Source organism: Saccoglossus kowalevskii, chromosome 5 (assembly GCF_978046115.1).
Source record: "Saccoglossus kowalevskii chromosome 5, keSacKowa6.1, whole genome shotgun sequence".
NCBI classification, from domain to species: Eukaryota; Metazoa; Hemichordata; class Enteropneusta; family Harrimaniidae; genus Saccoglossus; species Saccoglossus kowalevskii.
In genome coordinates this window covers 15,253,800-15,266,754 of record NC_140645.1, presented here as the reverse complement: position 1 = coordinate 15,266,754, position 12,955 = coordinate 15,253,800, and positions in this window count along the sequence as shown.

Genomic DNA, 12,955 nt, shown 5'->3' with positions numbered 1-12,955 from the left:
TGGTGTCAATATAGCATACAAAAAGGAAAAGGGTTTCTAAATTGCCATTTGTAGAGGAGGTCTTATGTTATTGAGCCAGTCTAAAACACTCGGCCATACTTATTAATCATACCTCATCAACATACATTGTATGTATATGACCTAGTATGGTCTTGGTATAAAAATGAACATCATTAATTAAACTGGAAGGAGAGTGAATAGATCTCATAGTCACTAAGGGGTCAAATGTCTTCAACCATGTCCATCTCAGGAACAACATATGGTGTATGTCAAGCATTGTTTTGACTTGATGTCAAAATCCACAACATTACATTGCAAGTAGAACACATTTAAAATATTGATATGGTGACTCTTACAGTGGCCCATACTAGGCAAGAGTTATTATGTAGTTTGACGCACTTTGTAGGAATTCTCGGACATGTATGAATCTATGCTAGAAAAAGTGATGTTGTCTCTAATTAACAACAAGTAAAACGAAAAACCCTGTATAACAAATTATCAATATGGAAATTTGTGAAATATGTAGTGAGGACTCTTCAGAAGCAGGAAAGCTACAACGGTTGTACACAAAGGGATATGAGAACCTCATTAAACAGTGTAGACGTATTGATGACTCTTCATTGTTAGAGCGATTGGCAACCAAATGGACCAGAAACATTCCTATGAAAGTCCATCATAGATGCCGAACACTTTTCATTCAAAAGGAGCCAGATGTTGAGGAGCAAGAGCATGCACCACAAAAATTAACGACAAAAAGTTTCACAATCTGTAAATGATGGCAGAGATCATGGTGAGTTATATATATTTATTCTTTGTACTTGATTCATATTCAATTTAATTAAGATCCGAAGCCAAATTAATTTTAAAACTATTTTATTTGAATTTTGAATGTTAGTACTAGTAGGGCATAGGGTTATTTACATGTGATGGCGGCTAACTTTGTCCTAATAATATTTTCCAGGCCAGGGTTCAACTCGATTTCCGTACAGTGAAAGATGTTTCATATGCAACGAGGACATCCATTTTGATGAAAGACATCCTAATAGACAGCGGACCATACATCGAGCATCAACTATCACACTAAAGCAATCCCTTTTGAGAATCGCAAGTGAAAGAAATGATAGTCTGGGAATGGCTGTGAAAGGACGCTTGGAAGGCATGGCAGATCTTATAGCAGAAGAGGCTGTTTATCATAATAAATGTTACTGCACCCTTAACAACGTTCCAGGTCGCTGTAATGTAAGTTATATTTATACAGTAGACATATGCTCTTAAAGTTCCGTTTGAATTGTAAAGTATGTCACAGCGTATGAAATTTATTCAAATCTTCATATTTACAAAGATGCATTTAACCATTTTGTCAAGGCTTATTATTTATAAATAACGTCTCTCTTTTCCTTCTCTATTAAATTCATCTTTTATTTAAAGTATTTAATAATTATGCAGATTGTTGATTTCTAAAAATTCACGACAAATAAACAAAACACTTGAACATTTTGTTTATTCTTTAGAAACCAGGCAGACCTGTAGATGCTGGCAAGGAAAATGCCTTCTACCAGCTGTGCGGATGGCTTGACAGTGAAATGGAGAGTGGAGTGTACACAGTAAGCCAATTATATGACCAGATGAAGATGATAGCAGGCGATGACACTTCAGTGTACCATGAGAGATACTTGAAAGAAGCACTTGAGAGATACTACGGTGATAGTATATTCATAACCAACCAAGAGCGCAGGAAGGATGTTGTCTGCTTTAGAAGCTGTACAGCACGCATCATCCGAGACTACCATGAAATGCAAACTGATGATGAAGAGGCAAAGAAAAGAGCCATCATCAAAACTGCAGCTTCACTCATTATCAATGACATCAAGTGTCTCAATTTCAGCAAAGAGGACTTCCCATCGCTTAAAGAAATGACATCATTGTATGAACTACCAAAATCTCTTGAACTGATGTTGATATCCTTAATGCCTCATTCATCTGTTAGGCGAAATGTTGCGGGGCAGAATATTATATCTTCACAGCGCCCAAGATCATCTAAGATGCCTTTCCAGCTTGGCATGAGTTTGTACCTTGATCACAAGTTTGGTTCAGATAAGCTGATTGATGTCATGCACAGGCTTGGCATTTGTGAAAGTCAAAAAGAAACAGTGGACTACAAGTACACGTATATTGACTCTACTAATACTACAAATGCAGCATCAATGGCAGTCCTTGAGAATCAGGTCGAACAACACATTGGCGACAACATGGATCACGATCTGATCACATTGGATGGCCAGCTGGGTTTTCACGCTATGGGGCAGATCAAAGTAACGACTCCAGAAAACTCAAATCAACTTGAAGTTGATGAGAATCGGAAGTTACAGAGAAAGCCAATCGTTAAAAGTGAAACTCTGTCAAATATTGAAGGCCTGCATAATTATGTGCCACAACGAACAAACGCCCTACTGGAGATGAAACTCATGGAGTATGAAGACCTTCAACACAAAGTACCAGAGAAATCCATCCCAACAGATGATTCGGTCATAGACTGGTACAATGGATGGATAGAGGGAAGAACCGTTCATCCCAACTTCATGGGTTTCATGCATCAGACCTACAATGGATTAGCACTGAAATCCTCAATCGAGTTTCTGCCAATCATCAATGCGAATCCTAATGACATGCAGACAGTATACACTACCATCACGAGAGCTATCAAGGGAACGTACAAATCTCCAGCAATAATAACATTTGATTTGCCTCTATTCATTAAGGCATCTCAAATTGTTAAGGAGCAAAAGTTGGCAGTTGTTGTGAGGCTTGGAGGATTTCATTTCCTTAAGAGTTACCTTGGCTGCATCGGCTACATCATGGATGGCAGTGGTTTGGCAGAAGCCATGGAAGTCATCTATGGACCTACCACTATCAAGTACATCCTGAAAGGTGCAGCATACTCAAAGGCACTGAGAGCACACTTCTTGACAGATGCCGCGCTGGTCAAACACATGATGGGTGGAAGTGACAAAGAAAGTCTTGATGAGACACTCAAAGACTTGCACAAAACATCAAGAACGGCAAAGCTATGGGTTTTGTACCACAAACTTGTAAGAACAGCACAAGATTTCATCTTAGCAGAAAGACTCCACGATTGGCACGGACATCTAAATGCTGTTTCTAAGATGATTGGTATATTTGCCACCGCTGGACATGGTCAGTACGCCAAATTTGGACGCATGTACCTACAAGAGATGCTCAGACTTCCAGAAGATTATCCTGAGGTTAGTAACTTCAATCAATCGTTTTGCAAGTAAAATCATTATCCGTCTTTTTTCATTAATTGTTGCTTGTTATCATTCTAAAGATCTGACTATTTGTGTTATTGGCAGGTGTATGAATCATTCATGGAGGGTAATCATACAACACGTTACAGCAATGAACAATTTTCAGGACAATTTTCTGACCAGACAATTGAAGAAACACTTATGAGGAAAGCCAAGTCAAATGGAGGTTTGACACGTGGAAGAATGCGCAACGAAAACTCTGTGAAAATATGGGCTGGAACATTTTCACATCTGAAGCTTCTAAGCGACCTGATGGAAGATCTGATTGGTGGTAAACGGAGTAAGAGGACTCACAAAGACATTGGAGCAAAGCGTCTAGAAAAAGACAGCCAGTGCGTCAAGATGATATCTGTGTGGTTTTCAGCTCACAACCCATTCATAGAGGTTAGTATAGATCTGTATCATCTACTTATAGTGTCAGATAAATCATTCCACAGTCCACATTCCACATTTGAGTAAAAATTTTTGAAATATTTTCTTATCATCTAAAGGGATTTTTCATTTCAGGTAAACGATGTCAACATCATTGCTTCACTGTCTAATGGGATAATAACCATCGACAAGTCAGTTGTCAATTGTGATGATGCAGTGAGAATAGGATATGAAATGCAGAAGGATATTGATGATGAGTCACCTGTTACAATCATGAAGACATCGAAGAAATGCAAAAATCTAGCTGACCTCCAGAAGAAAGTAAAGGTAGGGGACAAGAAAATATACATCGAGAAGACACTACTCTTCAATAGATTGATCATCATGTCAGAGAGGAATGAAGGTATAGAAGACATATTCAAATTTGAGTTGACCCCTGTCCCAACATCTCTCTTCACAATGGACCGCATGATGAGGAAACCCAAAAAACATGAATTTGGCAAGATGCTAAAAGAGAAAGCTACAAAACTCAACGTAGACATGAACAGCAAGGTGCATGTGGTTGATGGAGGATGGCTTCTTCATCAGGTAAAATGGGCCAGCGGAGCAACTATCAAGGCTATAGTTCATTCTTATGTCAGGTATGTTGACAACAAATTCAAGAATGCTACTGTCGTGTTTGATGGCTACAGGGAGGAATCATCAATTTAAGACCATGAGCATATACGCCGGATGGCTGGAAAGAAGGTTTCTCCGGACTTGAGTGTCACACCGGACCTGACTGTGTCATGTGATAGAGAAGTTTTCCTGGCAAATGAGAAGAACAAAGGAGCCTTAATCATGATGATATCTACAGAGATGGCAAGACAGCATATCACTGTACGCCAAGCAAAGGATGATGGTGACACACTGATTGTTAGATCTGCAATGGATTTGGTAGTAGGTGTTAATTCCCCAATTGTTGTTGTCGCCCAGGACACTGATATTTTGATTTTGCTCTGCTATCATAGACCTATCGACTGTACTAACTTGTATCTTCAAGCAGACTTTGGTGGTCTTTACGACATCTCTACCATAGACATCGGTGACCGTGAGGAGTTCCTCTTCAAGTATGGCTGGTCTGGAAACGACACTGTTTCATGCATTCATGGACATACCAAATGTGCTCTCTACAAATGCAAATTCCCTGCCAGTGTCATCACAACATTCACAAGTAGCACTTCACCCGTCTCCAAAATTCGAACAGCCGGATTAAAAGCAATGCAGATCACATATGGCTGTGGGGATATTCCTCTCGAAAAGTCTCGCTATCTTAAGTTCAAGAAGCAAGCAGCCAAGGGAAAGATCGATCCTGACCATCTACCACCAACGCAAAATGCAACCGCTCAACATTCCCTGCGTGTTCATCTTCAAGTTGTGATATGGAAGCATCTGAACACCTCTATTCTTGAACCCAAAGGAAGAGGATGGGAATTAGATTCCAACAGAAAACTAAAACCAAAGATGATCTCTGGTGGTATTGCGCCAGACAACCTTCTCAAAGGAATCTGCTGCAGCTGCAAGGATGGCGAAAGGCAATGTCAAACCATGAGGTGCAGCTGCATGAAAGCTGGCATGTCATGTGTATCTGCATGTGGAGTGTGCTGTGGACATTGCGACAATGGAACAGATAGCACAGATGCAGAAGAACTAATTGACAGCGATGAAGAGGACTGAGGAAGCACTATAATCATTCATTTATTTTGTGTTGGCGATAGTTACTGTAAGTTTCAAGTTATTATCAGCATCATTTTGACCTTGTATTTGGTGGTCAAGACTTGATATAAGAGTCATTGTCAAATTTAGTTTGACCCATTCATTCTGTGCGTTTTGACACCATGTATGATCATCAATTTACATGTTGTAACTTAGGTCCTACCATTGTGATAAATAATAACCCCTTACCGCCTCAATAAGTCAAAATTAACATCTTAAATATTTTGGGGATTGTTGGTCATTTTTAAAAAATCAAAAACAAATCACGAATATAGCATGTTCACGATACAATGAGTATTTTTGACCTTTGACCTCATTTTCTAAGGTCAAGACTCAGTCCAAAGTTGTTTTTTTTATATTCTTTTTATTTTATTTTTATTTATTATTTTATTCCCTTTTTAATTCTGCACATTTTAACATCAATATCATCTATATACCATATTATGTTGTTGAAATATCAATCATATGCCATTTTATGTGGAAAAATTAACTTTTTTGACATTTGACCTCAATTTTAGAGGTTAAAATTTGATCAAAAAAGTTGACTTCTATTTTAAGTCTTCTTCCTTTTTTAATTCTACACATTATGACACCAATGTTATCTATATGCCATATTCTGGTGATGAAATATGACTAATACAAGAATCATAGCTATTTGGGCAAAGGTCAATGAACTTTGACCCCCGATAAAAAAGTTTCCCCAACCCTTATCTCTCCTTCTTTTTTTTTGGTAGTTGTCCATACCCATACCTACCAAAATCAGTTGAAATTAGCTTCTTTTAAATTTTTTCACAGATAAACCTTTAGTTAGGGATACTACGTAAAGAAAAAAAGTTCCACAAATGCAGGAGAATGCAATTTACACTTTTTTATATCAGTTTTCATTCTCTAGATATTCAACTTTTCATCGTTATTATGTAGTCAGCCATCTTGATTCTCAAGCAAAGGATTATGGCTAAAGTATGACATCATAGAATCTGTTGTCAGAAATTGAGAAAATTATTTCATCTATAACATGAGAAATACTGATGCGAATTAGTTCAAATTTTCGTTGTGCATATTACTTATGTATATAATTATAGTAATGGAAATTGGAATTTTACAAATACACATAAAGTGAAGATATTGTTAAAAACGTTAAAAAAATAAAAATCAATATTTTAGTTGTGAAATATAGAATGGTACTTTTTTGTCCCCTTTTTGTGCTTAACATGTGATATATCACCTATATAACCTACTCACGTTGGTAAATTGTATACAATATAAGGAAAGTTTGGCATTTGGTAGAAAAACATAAAAATAAATATTTTCAGTTCTGTTTCCATGACAACTATTTTATAAGCATGGATGGCACCAGTACATGTATGCTACCAATTTCTAAAGTTTCAGCCAATTTGAAGTTCAACTTTTGAAGTTATAGATGAAATCATTTTCTAAATTTCTGACAACAGATTCTATGATGTCATACTTTACCCATAATCCTTTGCTTGAAAATCAAGATGGCTGACTACGTAATACTGATGAAAAGTGGCGGCTGATCTGCACTGGCTCGGAAGATGAATTCTGATTGGCTAAAAAAACAAAAAACTTGTGGCGTTGAATGCACGTTCATTGTCAGTATTGTTATGCAAATTCAAACTAGCTAATCATTTACAACCTTCCGAGCCAGTGCAGATTAGCCCAAAAGTGGAATATCGAGAGAATTAAAAGTGATACAACAAAACTGTAAATTGCATTCTCCTACATTTGTGGAGCTTTTTCTTTAGGGGTCATTATGTTGTTTGGATTGAGGTTCCCTTTAAACTTCCCCAGTCAAAAAGAAGTAACGCTTTCTCTAGCAATGAAGCTCTTCTCTTCAAAATAACATAGCTGAGTGTAAGCAACAAGAAACAACACATCTGTTTAGTTGTGTAGTTGTTCGTCATTTAAAATAATATTTTTTTAGGACAGTCGACTGCAGATTAAGACTACTAGTATGCCGACGTTATGAACAGCGCCGCCATTTACGTCACATGTGTTCTTCACTGCTAGAGAACGCGACTTATTCTCGGGGCGGACAAGCTTCGCTTAACATTACGGAGCGAAAATCGCAGTGAAGCTATGCGTAATCCAGATGATATGAATCGGCATGGCATGCCCCCCCCCCCTCTGGATCCGCCACTGTTCCTGTTGTTTTCTCGAATTTTCACCGGCTCTTCGCTCGGCGTTCCGCGTTCATCAGCAACGCGCGCAGAGCCCGTAGAAATACGTGGTACAGTGGTGCCCGTCTTAGCAACGTGGAACGTTTTGTGACGTAGCTCCGCCCCCGAGGACACGGTGGATTCAGCAAAACAATGTTTATCTCACTTATATCACTGACACGGCTGAAGCTGATCAGCTATCTTCTTACATGTACCGATAATATCAGACTGGACCACCACACCTCAACTAGTGATGCCACAGATATTGCAGATGCGTAACATGTAGTCGTTATTGCATTACTGAGGGCGCAGTGAAACCACAAGAACCGAACACACAGTCACTCCGACCCGGTGTTAACACAATAATCATTATTAAATACAACATCTTAGGCTGAATAAAATGCATTGCCCGGATGCGCTCACTGGTTGCGAAAGTTGTGAGCTAGGTGTTTTTTTTTTCGCTGAAAACACTTGTGTTTAGAAGTGGGTATATACATAGAAAAAAAACAATGGTTTAGAAGTGAGTATGGTTTTGGAGAGGTGGGCTTCACACCCTTACCCACTTAATGTGGAAGTACCCCCCCCCCCCGGGGTGTAGCTCCTGGCTATGAACTTTCAATTATATCGTTTACTTTCTACAAATAAGCCAATAATTAATCACGTCGTCCTGACCAACACTGTATCAATTGAATTAGTACACGATTCTCTCACGTACGTAGACACCACGTGTAATTCCATTTTCCGGGCTAACACGTTTTACACGCATTGTATATGTCCCATATCGAACAGGAACCACCCTTTAAAGTCTGGTTACTACAACTCAAAACAATATCAACGATGTTGTCAAATCCGCCATGAACCACTTTCCCGGATGTACATGTAAATTTCAATAAAACTTGTAAATATACTTTACTTTATTACACAATTCAGAAAATAAAATAAAAAAATTAAGGAGATCACAATATACGTATAAAGAAAACAAACAAACATTTGTCTTATGTATTTTAATACAGACTGTTTTCTATGATAAAATGCATTTAAATGGAAATATGTTGCCACGTTCCCCGACCAGCTATTACCCATACTGCAAAGCGGCAATTCAGTACATCCATGTATCTGCAGAATCTCTTACCATGAACTCACGGCGTTGTAGAGATGGATGATATTTATAGCTGGTCGCGTAACTTGGCAGAATGCATTCCATTCATACAATTCAAAGCATGTGTACACCGTTTTTAGAAACCCTGGTTTACACCAAACCAAGGGCTTAATTGAAGATTAAAGGGAGGTGGTTGTTGCGCCGCGCCGCGTATGTGCGACATTTGTGTTGATAAACATTGATTTTCCCACAATTCAATGCGTTCTTCTAATGGAAATCGCAAGTACAAGTTTTGACCTGGGCGCGACGTGCACCGTCGGTGGTTGTTCTGCGCAACAGTCAAAGTCTCCATCTCGCCATTCAAAGGAGACCCACATCTCGCACATGCGTAGCGGGACGACCACTACGCTTTAAGCGAGGTTCTGGTTCATTAAGCGTTTAGTTAAAAAAACACAGAACGCATCAATTTGTAGAAAATTAGTAGAAAATAGTAGAAAATTCATGGCAGTGTTCGAGTGGGCAGTCAATAACTGAGTGTATCGTAAATACCACTCACTCTGACAACGCTTTGGGTCTACCCCTGATGATGCCAGCGTACTATAGTGAACTCAAGTGCATAGTAATTGTTTTAATTGTCTACCTATACATGGAGCATGTTAAGACACTTCACCCTATCCCCGCTGTGCTTTACAAATTCGCATCGTCCAGATGTGCTTCTGAACAATATGCCACTGTTTCAACCTTGTGGCGTGTTCGTACATATCTGTGTTTTCCATCGGCCTAAATACTTGAACTAATGTGTTCTTGGTTGCAATGTGTGCGAGAGGAGGAGGCACTCGGCTATAATTGTTTTGACAAGTACATGACTAAAAACAAAAACTGGAAATCACAAGAAATGTTTAAAATATGTCTAACTGAATTCAATTAGAATAAAAGACTCCAAATAATTCAGACATTTAGTTTTGATCGTGGAAGTGAACGAAACGGCCACGCTGTACGCAATTATCGATGTGAATGTACAATTATTGACCATCCGGCTTTTAGCTTTTTGAAAAAATAACCAGCACCACATTTATACCTTATTTTCTTATACATATTAGTGTATATATAGTGCAGTTTACCACTAAAATCACACTCAGAGCATTGTGGTCATTTATAGTAAATTAAATAACTTTCCCGGCGTCAACCAAGTCCCAGTACCAGGCACAGTTCGAAACAACCGTGGACACCTCATTGAAAGTCGCACCATTATTGAATAAGTATCTACCAGTGGATTTAGTCCATATGTTGAGTCTCTGCTACAGTCAATGTTCGAAACCATTTTCATTGTTAAACCCTGGTTGGAATCTACCTATCAAGCGTCCGGCCCAGCAACCTGTGTGATATACGATGCAATACACCACAACACAGGAATTAAGAAAAAAAACATAATTATATAGATATTACTATAATTTACCAGATTCTAGAACCATATTTCATTCACATTACAAGTAAAGATCACAGAATCGACAGCAAATATTCAGTTGCTAGGTGCCAAATTGGTGACCGCACGTTTAGTGGACTTTGAGCTATCCTGCAAGTTATGATGGCGAAGTCGGGCGGAATATCGTGCATTAATTATATTACCCGGTTGTCATTTTGTATTTAGTTATTACCCGTGTGATTTTGATTTCTGCTTATCATTCTGTTTTCACTCTAGATTTGAACTATTTATGAGTATGAAGCCGTCATGCCACTATGGTTTTTAACAACTACTAACGTATTCGACTTCTCCGAAACGACAGGTTATGGTCAGGTCAGGCCGGTGTTTCATCAAAATAGAAAAAAAAAATACGAAAGTTATAAAGAACTAGTGAGTGCCAAATCTGAAAATGTCCCCAATTAAATTAACATTAGTTTTCACCTGAAGTCTGAATGTTTTCGTTTCCATGGAATAAACCACACTTAAAGCGGGGTAGGGGTATGGGGGTTGGGAGTGGACGGCTCCTGCGCACACACGAGAAATGAGTCTAAGGCCTAAGCGACGATAACAATGCATGGTAAACAACGCGAAGACTCATGGGTAGACGCTTATGTGTAAACGGACGGTTGATTTGAACTCGATTCGCTTACGCAATGGGTTACAACGATATCAGAGGCGGCGGCACGAAATTTGGCAGGTGGGGCGAGATCTGCTCACCAGGCGCGGCCTTACTAGGGTCCGGGGTTTCGCTGGTTCCCGGCGTCCTTTGCGAATGGCAGGTAGGACGCAGGTAACTAGTAATCGCCATATTGTTCCATTTGGGCCGGTTTTCCGGCCGGAAGGAACGCGACTGGGTGACGTAATTTGAAAACATTCCAAGTTCCGTTTTGCGTAAACGTGTCTGTAATGCTACAATAAAGCCTTGCTCATACATACTGCCTGCTTAGATTTACAGATTTGATATGTTCTGTGCAAATTTATAACAAAAGAAACAATTCTTTTTATTCGCCCAACTTTCGAAAGCAAAAGGAAACCCCTGAACGGCCACGAGCGTAAGCGCTGACGTCAGGTAACTAAGGGAAATGGAACAAGCAACGAGAAAGTGATGTACCAATCAGAATGCCGGAACCGTTACTAGTTACCGGCCTCTTGTGGCTTGGTACGCCATGACACTTGAGGCGGGAACCAGCCAAGGTCCGGGGTATGCTCTCCCTTAAAAAATATATATAGACCCTCCAAAATGCTATTTCCTGCATTTTGAGGGGTAAATTTTGCTGACACAAAGGGTTTCAGCTTGATTCTGGAAGGGGGACGCCCCCATTATTTTTTTTCGAGGGGCCCCCGCCACTGAATACATTTTGGCGACTCGGTCGAACCAGCTCTTTGTTATTGTACTACTCAATGACAATTTGCGAGTAGTATATTTTCACGATATAGTCAATCGAAGAAGTGTCATGGGACCCTTTTATCACCAGGGGAAAGTAGACAATACGACACCACAAAAAAGTAATTAACCTTCAAGCGATGACCACAACAATCGGTCTACTAGTGTAAAGGTATGCAGGACTCGTCACCTCCCGTGTAGACGCAAAGGTGTGACCGTTATCACAACGTAGCCCCGGACGTAGCCAGTCAAGAAACCATAGTCGCTGTTCGACAAGGTAAGTAGTACATTAACTACGATCATAAGACGACACGCCATTAATTAGTTCTGGACAGCAAACGTTTAGGATAAGACGGCATCCTATTGTACGTGTCCTGCCATGATCGGCATTGTGGGGGCTAATTATAACATGTTTATATTCGTGAAATTTGGAACTGTTCGAAGCCCAAAGATGAGATTGTCGACAAATGGACGCCCGCATTGCCAGGGGTTACTGTGTCAAAAAGAAGAAAATTATTCAAATTATATACAATATTGTCCAGATACAATAATGTTCACTTGTGACAGTTGTTTTTTCACGGTACTGTGATAGGTATTTTTGATGGTTAAAAACCTTTCACTTAGGTAACCGGGGTTCGGTCGTTTCCACGCTAGGCTAACAAAAGACACACACAAGCTTCGTTCATCTTCCCAAAACGATTCTCTGCCAAGTCCCTGGTTTTCACCCGAGACAGCATTAAATCCATCTTTATTTCTTGTCACCCCTTAACCAATTACAATCAGTATAAGAGACTCCAAGGCCTTGCCTTCCAACAAACAACCAATCACATGAAAGTTTTACACATCATAATCAATTAATTACTCGTCAAGCTGTCTAGAGAAAACATTTCTATACATTGTCAACGCTAACTAATATTGATGGGGTAATAATCTCGCACTAACATTCCACAAAGATACTACCTTAGTTAAACTCGAAACAACATTGGTTTAGAATTACAGCTACTGTCTTGCATCTTAAAAACTGCAGAGTCATAAGATGTTTTTGGTTGATTTCGACCAGCTCGCCATCTGGTCTTGTCATTAACATTTATCAGTATATGTCATGGCAACCACTGTCAAACTGACTGAAATATAAATCATGATACAACCCCCTGTTTTACATTCTGCATGTTCTCCGAACATACCGTTCCAATACCAAGGATGTCATCACATTTATATTTCACACGTCAAATACATCAACAATTGTTAAGCAAGTAAAATACACTCTAATATAACAAAATACATAGTTTCAAATGAGTAAATACAATGATTACATATGGTGATTATAATTTCAAATAAAAAGCTATAAATTTAAACACTACCGTTATGATTCTAAAA